The 19,256-nt window shown below is 48.1% G+C and overlaps 1 long non-coding RNA gene across 1 annotated transcript in view; it reads right to left on the bottom strand.

Moving 5' to 3' along the window:
* LOC147749161 (uncharacterized) overlaps positions 1-7,814 on the bottom strand; it is a 146,153-nt gene extending 138,339 nt beyond the window's left edge. Inside the window, exon 1 of the long non-coding RNA XR_015299741.1 lies at positions 7,719-7,814. This is a non-coding gene — a long non-coding RNA (uncharacterized LOC147749161). The remainder of the gene's footprint in view (positions 1-7,718) is intronic.
* Between the last annotated feature and the right edge of the window lie 11,442 nt (positions 7,815-19,256).

Genomic DNA, 19,256 nt, shown 5'->3' with positions numbered 1-19,256 from the left:
TGTGTGCTCTTTGTGCCCACTTTATAAATTGGATTTCACTTGTTGCTCCCTTGTTGCTCCCTCTTGTGCAGTGGGTGCTGTGTGAAGGTAAGTGATACAATCAACGTCACTTGTGAAAATGAAGGTCTTGTGGGAGTTCTTTGTGTGGGGGGGGTTCCTCGGGCTTCCTCTCGATCCCTATGGCCCCTTACTCCTCTGATGTTTGCCCCCCCCCCCCCTAAGTCCCCTGTGTGATGGCACTACTGGCCCCCTGCTGCTCAGCAGCTCTTAATCGTCGTTTTCCTGGGGCTCTGCAGGGTTAGCGAATCCCGAGTTCTCCCTGCCTGCTGACTGCTTCTCCGGGACTCCTGTGGTTCTCCACCATGCAGAGTCAAGTCGTGTAGTGCCTGTTCTGCTTCAGGCGGCGCTACTCTTGCTCTCTCTCTGCACAGACTATCTGTTGCTGCGCGCTTGCTGCGCTTGCTCCCGCCGTTTAGACTGCCTGCCTCCCCTACTTCTCAGCGGCAGGGGGATAGGCTGAGCGAGTGAGGTCAGGCAGGAGCGGACTTGTGCCTTTTCCTTGCTCAGGGGCACTTCGGGTCGCGGGAAGCGGGATGCGGGTTGCGGTTTGCAGTTACACGCTGGGGTTTGCTTGGGGGGAGTGGGGGGGAGAGGGCAAGGAAGGGGAGCCGTACCAACCTGCTCAACTCAGTCCAAAGCGCTGCCGCCTCCAACTCGTCCTCTGCCTCCCCCGGGGCTTTTCCTCGCCGACTCTTGTCTTTTCCGCCGCGGCTTGCTTCAATCCCCGCAGCCCCGTAGCTCCGCTCCGCACCTCACCTCCTCTAGTCACCTGACCTCTGGTCACCTGGTCAGCCTGGTCAGGAACAACGGACTGCAATACCTGCAATTACTGTTTCTACAGGCACTTCTTTTGAAAACCCATTGTAGACACAGTCTCGCTCGGTCTTAACAAATGCACCCAGAAACTTTCCGATCTCACTACTAGGTGGCATCCCCTCTATCTTTCATGGTGGGAGCGCCTTGACACCATTAAAATGATGTTATCCCCTATTGTTATATATACTATTTCCAATATCCCGGTTCCCATTCCCATGAAGTTTTTTAGGAAAATTAATACCATTCTTTCTTCCTTTCTTTGGTTGGGCAAAAAATCCTGCATGAACACGTCCCAAATCAGAGGGTGGTATCAACTTCCCAGACTTTGCAGCTTACCACAAGGCTTTCCTTTTGCGCCAAACCTCTTTTTGGTAGCGAAACCCAGATGAGACTTGCCCTTTATGGGTTACAGTAGAACGTCTCTCACTGTCCCCTTTTACTTTTGCTGAGTTTCTTTCTTTTTCTCGTAAACCACAGTTATCATCTATTCCCATACACAAATTTACTGCCAGGTTACTCTTATCTTCCTCTCCTACCCCTCCCTCCTCGGTTGCTGATTTTTTAACCACTACCATTTGGCATAACAGAAGTCTCCTTATCAATAATAAGCCCTTGTATTGGAAATCTTGGAGACAGAAGGGTTTAATTTGGGTTTCCCAACTCTTCTCTCACTCTACCTTCCTACCTTTTTCAACACTCTGCAAATCTTTTAATCTTCCTGCTTCTTTTGCCCGTAAATACCTCATACTTAAAGAAGCGGTTTTGTCCACTTATACTCGTCTCCAGCACTCTCACAATCAAGCTTCGCAAATCCTCTAGGGCTGCCACTCTAACACAGACACTATTTTTAATTATAACAGACTCCTTTTTACGCCACACATGCTTAGTAAGAAGTTCTTTTCAGTCCCTGACCTTTGTTGGTCCTGCTCCTCACCCACTGCAACTTTATTCCACATGCTCTTTTCTTGCACTGTCATTCACACTTTCTGGGAACAAATTTGGTCCCAAATCAATGATATCTTTCACACTCAAATTCCTTTTTCTTTTATTCACATTTTTTAGGGAGTCTTTCTCCTTGTTGGGATCACGTTACAATTGATGTACAGATCATTGACTTACTGATAGCTGTTGCATTCCAACAAATTACTGTTAATTGGAAAATGTTTGCAAATATCTCATTCAAAGCATGGTGGTATAATGTTTGTCACAGCCACAGACTGGATACTGCCTTTGTTTTTCCTCTTCATATGGCAACAAAGCGTACTAATTTGTGGCTTCCTATAACGTTACACCTTGATGCTTGTGCTAAACGATCATTTCATTTATCTCCCACTCAGCAATAAGTCTCTAAAGCCCCTTGATTGACCTTATTGTTCCTATGCATTTTATTTTTACCATATTTTATTACTGTTTATTTTTTCATCTTTGTATTATATAGCCTCATTTATCTCTCCACAGCCATTCTAATTCTTGTTATTAATGCAATGCTTTATTTGAATACTATTGCTTCTATCTTTTTATCACTTATATATATTGTATTGACACCTCTTATTGTTTAATAAACGCCTTCTGAACTTAAATGAGGTAAAACAATGACACACTATGGACAATACCATTCTGTGATTGCGGCTTGGTTTCGTTGCAGAGGGCACTCTGCAGATGAAAGGCAAGCAAGAGATCCGTTAGCACTGTCTGGGGAGCCCTAGTCTGCTCTAAAATATGATAATAAAAAAAGGAGAGGGGGGAAAAAAGAAAGAGGAAATCTAACAGGAGAAAATCGAAGATTAAAGGATTGGTCCTCCAGCCCTGACGCTGCAAAGCACTCCTTTACAGATGCAGCAGGCAGCATAGAGTTACGGGTCGGACCTCCGCAGTCATTGGCCCAGTTGTGCTGTGAGTGATGATGGCAGGCCTGTGGCCAGGGATGGCGAGTCCCCCTAGCCAATCCTTAAATAAAGCCAAAAGCCCTCCAGGCCATTGAAAGAGATTCTATCAAAAAATAATACAGAGCACATCTTCTAGATACTCCCCAGTGTCGGTCAAAGAGGTTAATGAACGACAAGCCCTTGTCTACTCCAGTAATCTGTGAAATCCCATGTAACAAAATTCCCTCTGACAGGTTTCAGCAGAGTGCTATAAACTCCATCTTTAAAAGCCTTTAACGCTTATATTTACCCATCCCATTATTTACTTTGTCTAACTTTTTCCCATGATTCTATCTAGCCATAGTTAGATTTCCTAACATACAATGTCCACTATTCTCCTTTTCTCTTCTTTACACTTTTGGCCAGATGTAGGAGCCCAAATACCGGTCGGTAACGGCCGATTTCGGCCGTTACCGACTGGTATTTGGGTTTTGCTATGTAAGGGGGCTGAAAATTACAGAAACAGTATATTTACCGATTCGGTAAAATTACCGATTCAGTAATTTACCGAATCGGTAAATATACCGATTCTGTAATTCCAAATGTAGGTGGCACAGTTTTCAGTGCCACAGGCCCTTAAGAGTCAGTATTTTACCACACAATCCTATTGTGTGGTAAAATACCGAATTCAGGTGTGCATGCACATCTGTGCATGCACACCTGTGCCATGTGACACACAGACATGCCCTTAGGGCATGTATGTGTGCCACATGGCACGCAAGCATGTAATTGGGGTGCTAGAGGGTGTCAAAGTGACACCCCCTGCACCCTTGCAGGATTCGGTATTTACTGATTCGGTAAATACCGAATCGGTATTTCCCATTGATTCCTATGGGCTTGAAGGCCCATAGGAATCAATAGGAAATACCGATTCGGTATTTACCGAATCGGTAAATACCGAATCTTACAGATTCGGTAATTCTAAAATGAGAATTACCTACATCTGCCCCCTTCCTATTTACCTACTCTTAAACACCGAATCGGTAAAATTCGGTATTTAAGAGTAGGTAAATAGGAATTACCTACATCTGGCCCTTTGTCTTTTATTTCATTTCTCCTATTTCCTCCCCTTTCCTTTATTATATGCAAGTTTTTTCTTCTTCATATTATACCAAATATGTTAAATACCCAGACTTTTATGGGTCTACTATAATGTATTATACTTTTATTAATGTATATACCTTTAATCTCTCAATAAAGAATTACGCCACAAAAAAAAGCCTTTAACGCATGCGTTTTACAATAAGGAAGTCAAGCCTACTGGCTTTATTGCAGCGTTTTATAATAAACCGATCTCACCAATGGAATCTGATATAACTTTTCCTAATGAAATAATAAAACAAATAACCTTTACCGTTGTATCGTTGTCATAAACAAGAGCGGCGTAACAAAGTGCACAAAAGCTGGCAGCCGTCAGGCTCACAGTGATAAAATTACACGATTGTACAAAATGACCGTTGGCAAAAAAATAACAAGGGTTATCACAAAGAAAAGCCCCAGAGTTTGTCAGAGGAGGTGACCAACTCCACACTTCTTGATAACTTAAGCAATCTCCAGTGATTCACGTAACAAAATACAGCCGGTAACACAGTGTAACAAAAATCCACTGTTAAAAGTATAGTGGCAATGACGTGATTTTCACAATGAATCTGTGTCTTTTTCTTTGGCTTATCGTTGTACCCAGCTCAGACCTACTGGGTTGAGCGTGAACATTCCCACAAGGCAACCATCAGGTATACAGTCACAAAATTAAAAAATATATACGAAACTTCAATTAGCCAAATAAAATCATATCTCTCCTAAGAGGGCCTAAGAAGGATTATCACAGAGCAATCCTTCAATGGCCAAAGTTTGCCACGGGAATCACCACCACACCTTTGACTGTTCTGGTCATCTGAGATTCCATATAACAAAATACCTCTTTGCGTGCTCTAATACATAGGAACAACAATGCGCCCTTAAATGTCTACTAAATGAGACATATACTTTTAACAGTAAACACATTAGACCTGCTGCCGCTGTGATAACTTTTCATAGTAAACAGACCAGGCCTATAGGTTGCTCTCTGACTTGCTGCCACATCCAGCGCAGTCCTCCTGTAGTGAGTGAGCATAATCTTTCAAAAGATAAAAAGTTCAACAGAAGCGCTCTTTTCAGTGGAAGCTCACTTCTTTGGCCCAATCAAATCGCATACTCAAGTGAACCAACTTGTGGGCGGAGCCAAAGCCACTCTCTCAGTAGTACTTCTGACGGTAATAAACGTTTACCCCAAATCTTTTCCCCCGCAGGGAATCACAACACGGTCGTTACAACGACCGCGTTGTGATTCCGCATACCATTACTCCGCAAGTCGGAACAACGACTTGCGGAGGGGGGTAAGGTGTTGGATTTAAAATCCATCACCTTTCCTATTGTCCGCACAGACTGGAGTTGGAATAGTAAATTATACTATTCCAACATCCAGCGCCCCCCCCTCCTCAAGTCGTTGTTCCGACTTGCGGAGTAATGGTATGCGGAATCACAACGCGGTTGTTGTAACGAACGTACATTCACTTCTGACAGCTCTCTTTCTGTTGATCACATACTGTGTGGCCACAGCTGCGCTGTCAAGCCAGACCTCAAAATTGGTAGCCATGGGAATCAGAAGAAATAAAAAAGAAAGGACCCAGTAACCCTTAACTATAGGTTTGAGTAGAGAAAAGTAACAAAATAGAAAAACACCAGAGCAAAAACCCATAAAGGAGAAGAGTCAGCAGCATAACAGAAAATGATACCCCCTCCCTTGCATAATGTGATGTGGGGCCCTCGAGTGTCCCATATATTACAGATATTTATTGGGCTTGGACTGAATGCCCCCCACCCCCCTTTGAAGGGTTTGGTGCCCATGGAGGGTTGGGGCCCTCTGCCCCGCAGGTGCCTGCATTACACCACTGAAAAGATTCTCAAAGGACCAGAATCAAGGTGGGCTGGAAAAGGGTGAGTCGTTGAGAAGACCAACATGAGAACAACATTTTGCTCACATCTGCGGCGTCCCTCAAGTTCCTCGCTCAGCCCCACCCACTTCAACGTCTACATGAGCCCCCTCGCAGCCATCGCACACCAACACAACCTGAACATCATCTCCTATGCTGACGACACCCAACTGATCCTCTCCCTCACCAACGACCCCGCCACCCCTAAATCTAGCCTCCAGGAAGGAATGAAAGACGTCGCAGAATGGATGAAACTCAGCCGTCTGAAACTTAACTCTGACAAGATGGAAGTCCTCATCCTCGGGCCATCACCCTCCGCCTGGGACGACTCCTGGTGGCCCCCCGCTCTGGGCACCGCCCCCAAGCCCACGGACCACGCACGCAACCTGGGCTTCATCCTGTACATCTCCCTCACGATGTCCAAGCAAGGCAACGCCGTCTCGTCATCCTGTTTCAACACCCTGCGCATGCTTCGAAAGATCTTCCGGTGGATCCCCATCGAAACCAGAAAGACGGTCACCCAGGCCCTCGTCACCAGCCAACAGGACTATGGGAACGCCCTCTACGCCGGAACCACAGCCAAACTACAGAAAAGACTGCAGCGCATACAGAATGCCTCCGCACGACTGGTCCTGGACATCCCCCGGCACAGCCACATCTCGGCCCATCTGAGAGATCTGCACGGGCTCCCCGTCAGCAAAAGGATCACGTTTAGGCTCCTCACCCACGCTCCCAATGCTCTCCACGACATGGGCCCCAAATACCTCAACAACCGCCTCACCTTCTACACACCCACCCGCCAGCTCCGATCCGCCAGCCTCGCCCTCGCTACCATCCCACGGTTTCGCAGAACCACCACCGGAGGAAGATCTTTCTCCTACCTTGCGGCCAAGACATGGAACTCCCTCCCGACCCATCTGCGGCTGACCCAGGACCATCTCTCCTTCAGGAAGCAACTGAAGACCTGGCTCTTCGAGCAGTAGCAGCACCCCGTCCCCCTCCCCCCAGCGCCTTGAGACCCTCGCTGGTGATTAGCGCGCTTTATAAATGCGATGGTTGATTGATTGATATAATATACTACCATATAATATGATACGCACAATGGAAATTGCTATTCATAGCGCCTTTCACATCTCAAAGAGCTAAAAGTAACTTTTTCAAAGAGATAACATTGGGGTTTCCGCTTTTCAATTCTCTGATAAAACAAATCAATGTATTTCCTTTTTTAAACGAAAGTAAATACATTTAATACCATACTTGACCAAGAAGAGATGGTGCCTGGTGCCTGCGTTTTTAAGTTGGCAAAAAAACTTTAAAAAAATAGAATAAGCACGTTTCTCAAAATTAAGTTTCAGAGGAAGATACTTAGGGCGGGTGGAATGTTTTTGTGTGAATCGAGGAGAAATTTGTATATGAAAAATTAAAGCAAAATAGGGGAGAGGGGCAAAGTGGTCTGGGAAGATGGTGGTATAACGCCAGTGATCACTGCCGATATATATATTTTTCCATATAGGGTGCTTTGTGTGAATGTGCTGCAAATGACAGATGGTTCATATTTTATAATGTCACAGATGACCATTTCTAAAGTTCATGCTACGCACCGAATTGTCTTTCTACGATTGGTTGCTGATTTGACGGCGAAAACTCCTGAACATGGTATTTATTTGTTTGCTTCTGAAGGACTCAAACCTCCGACTTCCACTTATCTGTGCAGCAGGCGCGCAGACCCACTGATGTGTTGTCCATAGTTACCAGGAATATCATTACTCAGTGCTTACTATATGGGACAGGCTGGGATGAAAGGCAGAGCAGTACCAGCCGGGATCGACCCTTTACAGACAGAACTCGCCAGCAGGTAAGTAAACCCACTGAGCTACCTTACAGGGCCGGCTGGTCCCGAGACGAAGTCTGGAGCTAGGGACACGGGGTGATGGGCCGCACTCACCCCCGGGTGTCGTCTCATCTGCCTCCCCAGAGCGGAGAGCTTCCGGCCAAGGTTCATGGTTGCTGTCCTCGGTTCGCGGTCCTCCGCGGAGCCGGGTATCTGCTCCTCTTCCTGTGGGCGCAGCAGGCCTGTGTCCTCAGAGGAGGGAGGATGAGGAGGGCGCTGCCGGGCCCGCCCTCCCTCCCAAGCAAGCAAGGCGGGCTGGTGGGTGGGTGTATCTGTGGAGTGCAGGGCCAGCTTAAGATAAAGATGGCCCATTTCAGAGGAGTGCACGGGGCCACTGGTGGGCCACTTTCCGCTGGTTGACATATCCTACGCAAACACTAATAAAATATATAACCATTTTTAAACCATTACAAAAGACAGTGGGAGCTGGGGCCCCTTTCGATTCAAAGGGGTGAAATGTTTACACTCTGCCTCTTGCAGAGTGGGCGCGGTCACAGGAGGTGGGGTGGAGTGGGGTGGTTGGTGGAAGGGCATAGGTGATTGGGGTGAAAGGATGAATGAATTGGTGGTGGGCGAGTTGATAAGAATTTGTATAATGCAAAGTTTACATGTGGGCGGTGTGGGCGCGTGTAAGGGGGCAGATGGAGGCAAGGACAGGTGGGTCTAAAACTCCAGCAGTCACAGCTACCCCGGCTCCCTCGCCTCAGGCCGCTCCTATCTTGAGGCAGTGGGTGTCCAGAGTGTTCATTCGGAAAAGGTGAAGTGCAAGTTTTCCCTTGATTCTAGATGTCCATTCTTACATTAAAAAAAAAACTGCCAGCGCTCTATCCACATCTAGCGCTGCAAAGCGGATCAGACCAAGATGGAAGCTGTCGAGATTTCCGCACCACCCGCCGCTCCCCCAAAGAGAGTACATGGATTGGGTTAGTGTTACCCGCATTTCTGCGGCTCAGGATCATGGGTAACCCTAGGCGTAGTTCGCGTAGTCATGCTACGTGTATCTACACGAAGTGCACTTCGCACTACGCACGTTACGTGTAGCTACGCGGACCGGGTAGTGCGGTAGGGAAACACTGTTCGCAATGATTGCACAGTGCTGGATGCTTGTCCGCACTGTACAATTATTGCGAACGGCATCATGCACAGTGCAAGCTGTCGTTTTCTGCTGCTCAAGTAGATTTGTACTTGAGCGGCAGCTTTCTCAACGCGGACTGGTAGTTTCTCATCGCGAGCTGTCGCGAGCATACGCAACCACTCGCAATGAGAAACCTGACCCCCGCGTTGAGAATCTCACTGGGAGGTTTATTTTCCACGCTCGCGATCAGCAACTTGATGTTGCTGATCGCGAACGAGGAAAAAGTCTTCCGGGATGTTGATTTTGCTCGCTCACGGTCGCCAACTTGACGTTGAGGACCGCAAGCGAGCAAAAAGTGCCCCCTATGTTACTCGTTTTTGCACTGTGCTACGTGTGATTCGCTTAGTGTGTGGTTGCGCAAACAACGCACACTCCGCGAGCGTAGTTTAGTTTTCCGCCCAGGGTTAATTGTGGGGTGACGGCCTGGGCGCCAGGGGCTGGGAGGAAAGTACGGTCTTCCACGACTGACAGTTGATTTGCAAAAGCGGCGCCTCACTATGGAAAATTGAAACCTCTCGGGTGGGACTTTGGGGAGGAAGTGGGTCCCTCCAAGAACACTCTGGGGTCTGGGAAAGTTTGACCTCCATCTCTGCTTCTTTCTACAAGTTGCTTCTTTTCTTCGAGTCGTGAGTGTGTGCACGAGACGGGGTTGCTGGCCGGGGTTCGGCTGAAAGGCTTCTAGGCCTACAGGTGATGCCAACCCTGGTGTAACTATGGGCCAAAAATTCTTTTCGCTCGCGGAATTTGTGGATTTTCCTCAATTTTGCGATCTGCGAATCTCACGAAATTGCAGAAAAATCTGCGAATCCGCGAGCAGGACACATTTTTTCCAGGAAGCACTTACAGGGTTACAGCAGATGCCCAAATTGAAGCTAATTTCTTTGTAACCATTTACAAAATGGTTACAAAGAAATTAACTTCAACTTGGGCTCCTGCTGTAACGCTGTAAGTGCTTCCTGAGAGGCGCCTCGTTTCCTAGTTGCAACTATTTTCTGACCCTGCTCTGACCCTCGAAGCAGGGTCAGAGAATAGTTACAAGTATGGCACGAGGCTCCTGTCACAAAAAGTAAACCTCAACAGGAAGCACTGACAGATAAATAAAGCAGGTGCCCGAGTTGAAGCTCAAATTCAGTAACGTTTTAATCAGCCCAAAACATTAGTGAGCACGGTCGAGGCTGGGCAAGTGTGCTTTAACCCCATCCCTGCAGTCGGAAATTAGCTGTAATACACGAGGGAGGTCTTTGCATCCATGAGTTTCTTGAGCGCGATCCCCTTGTAGTGCCTGTGGCCAGGAGGCTGCTTTCTCCTCACCTGCTGCCCTGCTCGCTCTCTGAACCTTTACACAAGAGGCAAGTGCACAGTGCATACGCATAGAAGCCCCGCACCACACACTAGCAGTATCAAACGTTTTTCCCGCCCTTTCCCAACTATGATGGACAGCTCACTCAAGAGACATCGGCGCCTTTTGGTGCGGTGTCAAACTTACAGGCACACATGGTCACTGGGGACAAATCTTCTGGCCCTTTACGCAGCTGCAGTGTAGGAAAAGCACTATACATTTACACAACGAGGTAGCACTTACTGATTAGCCAGTACTCCAGTTGAGTAGAGGTATTGCACAAAACTGTGGCATCTTTGAGGATAACTATGCAGGGCAGGATTCATTCTGGCACGAGGCTCCTGTCACAAAAATTAAACCTCAACAGGAAGCACTTACAGATATAGCTGGTGCCCGAGTTGAAGTTCAAATTCAGTAACGTTTTTAATCATCCCAAAACATTAGTGAGCACGGTCGAGGCTGGGCAAGTGTGCTCTAACCCCATATCTGCCGTCGAAAAATAGCTGTAATACTCGAGGGAGGTCTTTGCATCCATGAGTTTCTCGGGCGCGATCCCCTTGTAGTTCCTGTGGCCAGGAGGCTGCTTTCTCCTCACCTGCTGCCCTGCTCGCTCTCTGACCCTTTACACAAGAGTCATGTGCACACGCATAGAAGCCCCGCACCACACACTAGCAGTGTCAAACGTTCTTCCCGCCCTTTCCCAACTATGATGGACAGCTCACTCAAGGGACCTCGGTGCCTTTTGGTGCGGTGGCAAACTTACAGGCACAGATGGTCACTGGGGACAAATCATCTGGCCCTTTACGCAGCTGCAGTGTAGGAAAAGCATTATACATTTACCCAACGAGGTAGCACTTACTGATTAGCCAGTAGAAAGTCCTCCAGTTAAGTATGGTGCAAATCACAAAAAAATCTGCGAATTCGCAGGAAAATCCGCAAATTCGCGCAAATTCGCGGATCGCAGATCCGCAAAATTCACCCATACTTACCCTGGTGTCAGCGCTGGTTGATTTGTAATGGTGCTGTGGGTGGGATATCGTTACGCGGATTTCAACTTGCGCCCATCATAAATTACGAGCTAACGGAGCGGGTGTTTACTGTGGTATAAAAGAATACTTTATAGTGCTTGGAAATTAAAAAGCGCCGAATGTGTCTCCTCTTACACGGGATTTCTTTCCAGACAGACATGGCGTAGTTTAGTTAATCTTGTAGTAACTCCAGGTGTCAGTGATGTGATGAATCAGACCGTATAGAGGAGGCCGTAAAGTCCGTTTTACACTAACAGCAGGTGTTAGTAATACACTTCATGTGTAGAGCACACTGAAAGGAGGGCCGGAAAAAAGGGGGGGAGCGAAGAAAGCGCGGACCTGCTGTTCGAGCGAAGGGGCAGAGAGCAGGGGCGAAGGGACAGAGGTGTTATTATTGGAGTAGAAACAGAGCTGGTGCTGGAGTGAAGGAGCACCGCTAATGCAGGAGTGAAGGGACTGAGCTATTACTGGAGTAATGAGACAGAGCCAGTGACGGGTGAAGGGACAGATATTTTGTGCTGGAGCGACGAAGGGACAACAACAGAGCAGGAGTGAAGCGGAGACAGAGGTAGTCCTGGAGCAAAGGGACAGAGCTACTGCAGGAGTGAAAGGACAGAGCGCTGGAGGGACTCAGCTAGTGCTGGGGCGAAGGGAGAGAGCTTTGTGCCGCAGTGAAGAAAGGGCCGCGGTATTCCTGGATCGAGGGACAGTGCTAGTGCGGGGGTGAAGGGGACAAACAGAGCAAGTTCGAGAGTGATAAAGGGGAAGAGCTAATACAGGATTGAAGACGGGCTAGAGCTAATGATGGAGCGAAGGGACAGAGCTTTTGTGCAGGCGCGAAGGGGGGGGGGGGGCAGCGAAAGTGAGCAAGGGAAGAGACAAAGCTGGCGCAGGTTTGATAGAGGTAGTGCTGGCGTGAAAAAGGGACAGAGTTCGTGCAGGTGTGCGGGGACAGAGCTGGTGCAGGTGTGCGGGGACAGAGCTAGCGCAGGTGTGTAAGGGGCAGAATTCGGGCAGGTGTGAAGAGACAGCACTAGTGCTGGAGTGAAAAAGGGACAGAGCTAGTGCTGGAGTAAAAAATGGACAGAGCTAGTGCGGGGGGAGGGACAGAGCTAGTGCAGGTGTGTAAGGGGCAGAGTTCGGGCAGGTGTGAAGGGACAGAACTAGTGCAGGTGGAAGGGACAGAGCTAGTGCTGGAGTAAAAAATGGACAGAGCTGGTGCGGGAGAAGGGACAGAGCTAGTGCTGGAGTGAAAAGGAGCTGAGCTAGTGCGGGAGTGAAAAGGGGAGAGAGCAAGGGCAGGCGAGAAGGGACAGAGCTAGTGCTGGAATGAAAAAGGGGCAGAGCTAGTGCAGGCGAGAAGGGACATAGCTAATGCAGGGGGGAGGTAGAGAGCTAGTGCAGGCGAGAAGGGACATAGCTAGTGCAGGGGGGTGGTAGAGAGCTAGTGATGGAGTGAAAAGGGACAGAGCTAGTGCAGGGTGAAGGGACAGAGCTAGTGCTGGGGTGAAAAGGGATAGAGCTAGTGCAGGGGGAAGGGACAGAGCTAGTGCGGGGGGATGTAGAGAGCTAGTGCAGGCGAGAAGGGACATAGCTAGTGCAGGGGGGAGGTAGAGAGCTAGTGATGGAGTGAAAAGGGACAGAGCTAGTGCAGGGTGAAGGGACAGAGCTAGTGCTGGGGTGAAAAGGGACAGAGCTAGTGCAGGGGGAAGGGACAGAGCTAGTGCAGGGGGGAGGTAGAGAGCTAGTGCAGGCGAGAAGGGACATAGCTAGTGCAGGGGGGAGGTAGAGATCTAGTGATGGAGTGAAAAGGGACAGAGCTAGTGCAGGGTGAAGGGACAGAGCTAGTGCTGGGGTGAAAAAGGGACAAAGCTAGTGCAGGGGGAAAGGGACAGAGCTAGTGCAGGGGAAGGGACAGAGTTAGTACTTGAGAGAAAGAAAGGAAGCGGCTAGTGCAGGAGGGAAGGAACAGTGCCTTTGTGCGGGACCAAAGAAGGGATAGAACTAGCGATGGAGTGGGAAAGGGGACAGAGGTAGTGCTGGCATGAAGGGACAGAGCTAGCGTGGACTCTGGGAAAGGGAGAGATCACAGATGTAGTAAGATGGAGTGAAGACGGGCAGAGCTCGCGTGCTGGAGTGTACAAAGGTCAAAGCTCCATGTGCCCCCCGGGGACTGGTACAGTAGTCCCTGCACCGTCCACAGCAGGGGACAGCCTTGCTCGGACTGCGCGCCTGAGAAACTCCGCGCCGGGGAGGCCCTCGGGGGCCCCCGTCCTCCGCCGGTTCATCAGCCCCGGCCGCAGACAGGTCCTCGAAGCGCTGCTAGCCCGGGGAGCCCTCTGTGGATATCATTAGAGGTCTGAAATGGGAATTGATCAAGTGCCACTCAGAGACGGATCACCTCACGGGCAGTGCGCGCCTCTACCCAGGGCCCACTGGCCTATACGTCTTCTGCCTGACAGGTGTAGCGCCCTTTCGACCACTTCCAGGCGCTCGCCCCCACGGATTTACACCGTGGAGATTTGGGAGATGGACCACAGTGGAAAGGCTGCACCCCAAGTACTTCCAGCCTGGACCGCCAATGACTGGGGTCACCCGTCAGGGGCTGTGGAGGTACCCCCTGGACAGTGGCGTAATAAGGTCAGGTGGTACCGGGTGCGGAAAATTTCTTGTCACTCCCGGCTTGACAAAATGGCAAAAATATGTGTTTTAAACTAATTTTTTTGCCATTTTGTCACCCTCCTCAGTGATGACACCCGGGGCGGCCCGCACCCTCCTTCCTACGCACTGCCCCTGGATAGAGGAATGGGGCAGAGTGTTGGTGTTCTTCTGGTCATTAACCGCCTGGCACCATCTAAGCTGGCGCCAGCTGATGTAATGCCACAGGATGGCAGTGACAGTGACCACTGGGCCTTCGTCCTCCCAACCATCCATATCTAAACCTAATCTAGACTTCCTACTAACCTGCCTGTAGGTGGCGTATCAATCACAGCATTGTCCAGTACACTCTGCCATTGCTGCAGACCCCCTTGTACTGGAGTGGACACGTTGAAGCCCCCGTCCTCGGCGAGTGCTGCATTATAGAGTCCGGGCCGAGGCGAGAGGATACATCGAGTCAAGACCCACTGCTTACAGAGTGCACAGAAGCCTTTCAACAGTTAGTTCATCTGGGATAGTCTCTGTCAGCCATTGGCTTCAGGTATTGTCAATCACATCTTAATCAGTCCTGCGGTCTTGCTATTGGCAGTTTGGAAGTATCCTTCCTCCACCAGCCAGTGCTTAATTTGTAACAAAATAAGTCTCAGGGCCATAATCAGGAGGTCACTGCAGCTTGCTCCACCCATGGCCCCTGCCAGCGCCTGTAATGACAGTACCAAGACAACTACTAACCAGCACACAGCTATAAGTGTGACAGTTAGACTACTACACACCCCTAATGCTATAAGGATGGCTTGGATGGCAGGCATTCCTCATTTTAATGTATATTGAATTAATAAACAACTGTTTTTGTGCTCATCTCTAAATTAGACAGACAGCGCCACCATGTGACAAACTGTCAAAAGCGCTGTGTTGACAATGAAGTGCCAGTACACAGCATGGAAACCACCAGCTCAAATGAAGCACTGCTTCCTATGGAGTTTTTGCAATCATTGCATGAGAGACTATTTTACATCTGAAATGTACTCTCAACCTTTAAACGTTTTGTCACATGCATTTTTTTTAGCGCCAACATTCATTGTATACAGCCAAAGCAATCTTTACTGCAGCAGACTGTTTTAAAATGATTTTTCATAACTCAAATGTAAACATGACACCAACATGTCCACCTAAGTGTTTTTTTTAATTCAAACACCAGTACCACAGCCACCTTCACCAATATCCTCCCGCTGCCAATGGTACACTAGCATCACTGAATACCTAAGTCCAGCCCGGACACTCTCATATCCGCCCTCCCCTCCGCAGCCAGGCCGAACACTGCCACAGGAATATTGCTCCCGTTCTAAACTCCCTAAAGTAGTTAACACTGGTCTCTCGCTCACTTATAAAACAGCCTGTGTAACGTACAACCCTAGATCCCACCAACCCCTGCCGCGCACAAAAACCGAAACTGTCCAGCAAAAAGGGCAGCATAAGAGTAAATCTAAACTAACTCTCACAACAGCCCCTGTACAAATAAATGCCCAGCATCAAGCGAACGAGGTGCATAGGACACAGGATGCTCTTCCAAACCCTATAAGACCTGATTCCTCATTGTAGATCTGCAAAGGCCTGAAAGCTCCCCTACCAATCGCATCTGACTCCACTCACTGTGTTCATGTCTGCTAATACTGGCTTCCCATTGTCCACTGCGGTTGCAGTGCTGCTAACGTCAAGTGCACAACACCCATCAGCTGCACTGCTAATATACTCACTATGTCGAATTCTTATCACAGACAGAGGGTCAGGTGAGCTCGGAGTCTCATGCGCGCTCTACTTCCGTGCCCCGTCCGCATGCCATGGACCCTAGTGCAAGCAAGGAAAATGGCCCCTTTGGCTGCTGTTGGGGTAGTAAAATACAGCAATTATCACGGTTCAAATTGCCCCTCAGAGCTCCTGGCCCCGGTGCACTGCACCTGCTGCACCAATGATAGCTACGCCCTGGTACTACTGTTTATTGCAAATGTTCATACCCCACGTACGTTACTGTTTTCTGGCTGTTCTCTATATATCTATTCACGCTTTCTACAAATGCATATATCTTTTAAATGCCCAATAATTATACTGATTGTATTGTATTTGTTTTATAATTGCATTTATATAGCACTTACTACCCCTGACGAGGCATGGAAACGCTTTTTCGGCAAGTAGCACGCTACTCCGGAACCCATAAAGGATTAGTGTTGGATTAGTATAGTGAAATATTAATGTAACTTGAGGGGTGGATAGGTTAGTCATTGCCCATTAGAAAGTTATGGGTTCTTATCCTGTTACCCGTTGTTGTGTAGAACTTTGTCACTATTCAGGGTCTTGCAGCGCTAAATCAAAAATTCTAAAGTAAATGTTATATATGTAAACAGAATATATCCTGGTTTGCAATAGGATAGTTATTTGCTCTTTATTACGCTAAGGTTGTATGCCGGATAAGTGGCCAAAGATCGTCATAGGTCATTCCAAGGTCAAGGCCTGGAAGAGATGGGCTTGGAAACAGCAGCCGATGCATTGAACACAGCTCATAGCAATCCACACTCTTACGCCAGCCCGGCAGCTGTCTAGCAGAGCAACGAAGAGGGACTAAAGACACGTCCTCGTGACACTGCGCCACAAGCACATGACACATTACCTACGAAACCTCCACTGGTTTCCCCGTTAAGAAGAGGGACACCTTTAAGCTCCTCACCCACGCCTACAAATCCCTCAACAACATCAGACCCAAATACCTCAACGAGAGAGTAGCCTTCTGCGTGCCCAAGAGAAACCTCCACTCCGCCGACCCCGCCCTAGCAGAGGTCCCCCGCATCCGAAGAAACAGAACCAGCGGGACAGCTTTCTCCTGCATTGCAGCAAAAACCTGGAATGAGCTCCTGTTGAACATCAGACGCTCGCCGACCCTGCAAACGTTCAGGAAGGAAATCAAGAACTGGCTCTTCCACTGATCCAGAGCCGCCCTCCCCCGCGCCTTCAGACCTTCACAGGTGAGTAGCGAGCTTAAAAAAAGCTTATTGAGTGATTGATTGAAAACAGAAAGAGGTGGGAAGAAGGACCCAGTCACGAGCACAGCAATCAACAGAGTGCAGAGGCAGTGCCAACCACAACATGGGATTCGCCCAAGAGTGAGTCGCATACACTGTTGCTGCCTCCCCTCCTCACATCCTCCAGCTCTGCGTCCTTATTTGCTGTTTCCTTCTGAGCAGGGCTTTTTAAGTGGGCTAAGTCCTGCCAGTTCTCATCACCGGCACTTCTATAAAACAGGTGCTGAGATGGGTCCCTATCGGGCTCTCCATTTCTGTTCTCACCCTCTGGGTGGAAAAAAAAATCTTATGTCTGCGGCAGTACCACCCTTCACTGCCTTTGAGGTAACTTCAAAGAGATTCGTTATAGTTTTCTCACAGTCTCATCATTTCAGAACTGAAACATTTTTAATATTATATGCTACGAAGCCATGGTTGTTGCTTATTTATCTTATGCAACTAGCAACCAATGGCAAAGCCAATGGTGCTGATTTGTTGTAGGTGTAATATTCTATGTCTATACTTGTTTCCAACATCTGTACTGTAAAGCGCTCTGATGCCCGCAAGGGTCTTGTTCGCACTATATAAAATCTTCAAAATAAATAAATAAATAAATGATTTTTGTTGTATTATATATCTGAATGGAATGACAGAAGCAGAAAAATTCCAGTCCGCGGCACACTAAGCTAAGCACACATTTTTAGCTTATGTGTTTTAAGCCACGCCTTTAACTACATCGGTCACACTCCTTTGAGAGACCCCCTAGTTTTTTCATCCCACTTAAAGCCCTGCCTCTGAGAGAGTTAAAAAGGTAACATGGGCTACAATCCGAATTCCACATGCCCCGGTCGCATTTATACAGATATCTGCACTTCCGTCACGCATTCTCCCCCTCCTTAAAACGATAAGACAATATTCTCGACTTCAACCCCATTGAGACCAAGGTGTTCCTGGGAGAAATGGGTACGCACAAAATTGCAGCATTATATCGCACATTGGTCCCCAACAGCCACACCACACTTAACAAGACTAGAGACGCAGAAAGATTTAGGTCCACTTGATGAGGACGACTGGGTTGAGGCTCTTGAGTCCCCAGGCCATTGCTGCGCACCTGCGCCTTATACCATTTAAATACCTCCATCGGGTATACTTTACTTGCTATAGGCTTTGACGCGCCAGGATGATTGCATCCCCCAGTCACTGAGCTGCAGACTGGCCAAGGGCACTCTCCTTCACACGGTTTGGGAATTTACTGCTTTATAGAGGTTTGGACTTGGGGTGCTGACGTGTCTCCCTGAGGTGTTGGGGTGGGCCTTTCCATGGTCGCAGAGTTTGGCTATGCTTCATATTACAGAGGGAATTGGCGTAATAGGTACAAACAACATCTGCTACACCTGGGTCTTATGCTGGCTATGAGAGACATCGCTATAGCTTGGAAAGCGACTTCCCCGCCAACTGTGAGGGCCTGAAAACAGGACCTCAACCTTTCCATGGGGTTAGAACTACCAATTTTTAAAGCTCGAGATGCACCCAGAAACACCCAAAGATATGGAAGCGGTGGGCGGATTATCGGGGTCTGTATCTTGAACCTATCCCCCCTACACTACACAATGAAGATCTGCCATAAAGATACAATGCTGGGTACCAATATTGATAATAATCATGCGTGTATCCAAATATTATGATTGGAGATTTTCTACGATAACATGTTTACAGACTTCGTGACACTGATGTTTCTCATTTCAAATGCTTGTTTGCTCTTAATTCAGATTTTTGCATATTCCTATTTGCGACAACTGTATATTGTAAAAGTTGACATTTTTACCATTGCCATGATACTCATACAATGTGCTACCCTGATGTTGCCAGGGTTCTTGTGTTTGTCAACAATAAAATCTGTTGTGAAAAAGAAAAGGTAACATGGCGGTTTGCTCCCCGCTCTCCTTTATGTATGTATTAATTAATTCTTTAACCTTACAGTTCATTCCTCATTTTCTTTTTATTTTATTGTGTTTTTTCTCCACCAACAGATGGAAACAGCTCCACTGGCTGCCGATTGAAGAAAGGATTACATCCAAATCCCTTTGCATTGCACACAAGGCCATAAAGAATAAAGGTCCAGTTAAGCTTAGAGGTCTGGTATCTTCTTATGCCCCAGCCAGATTACTAAAATCCTCTCAAAAACACCTTCTTAGCACTACTAAAGTGAAACGGGCGAAATGGGGCGGAAGATCATTCACACACCTGGTACCCAAGTTATGGAATGGCCTCCCACTTGTTATGAGGTCACTGGAAAATGAACTCACTTTTAGGAAACATCTCAAGACCTGGTTGTTCCCCCACTAACCCATTACCATGCACGGGGGGCGTGGCTAGCCGAGC

The sequence above is a fragment of the Lissotriton vulgaris genome, chromosome 1_1 (genome assembly GCF_964263255.1).
Source record: "Lissotriton vulgaris chromosome 1_1, aLisVul1.2, whole genome shotgun sequence".
NCBI lineage: Eukaryota > Metazoa > Chordata > Amphibia > Caudata > Salamandridae > Lissotriton > Lissotriton vulgaris.
Note: the sequence above shows the minus strand (reverse complement) of the source record. Positions and strands in the feature narration are given on the sequence as shown.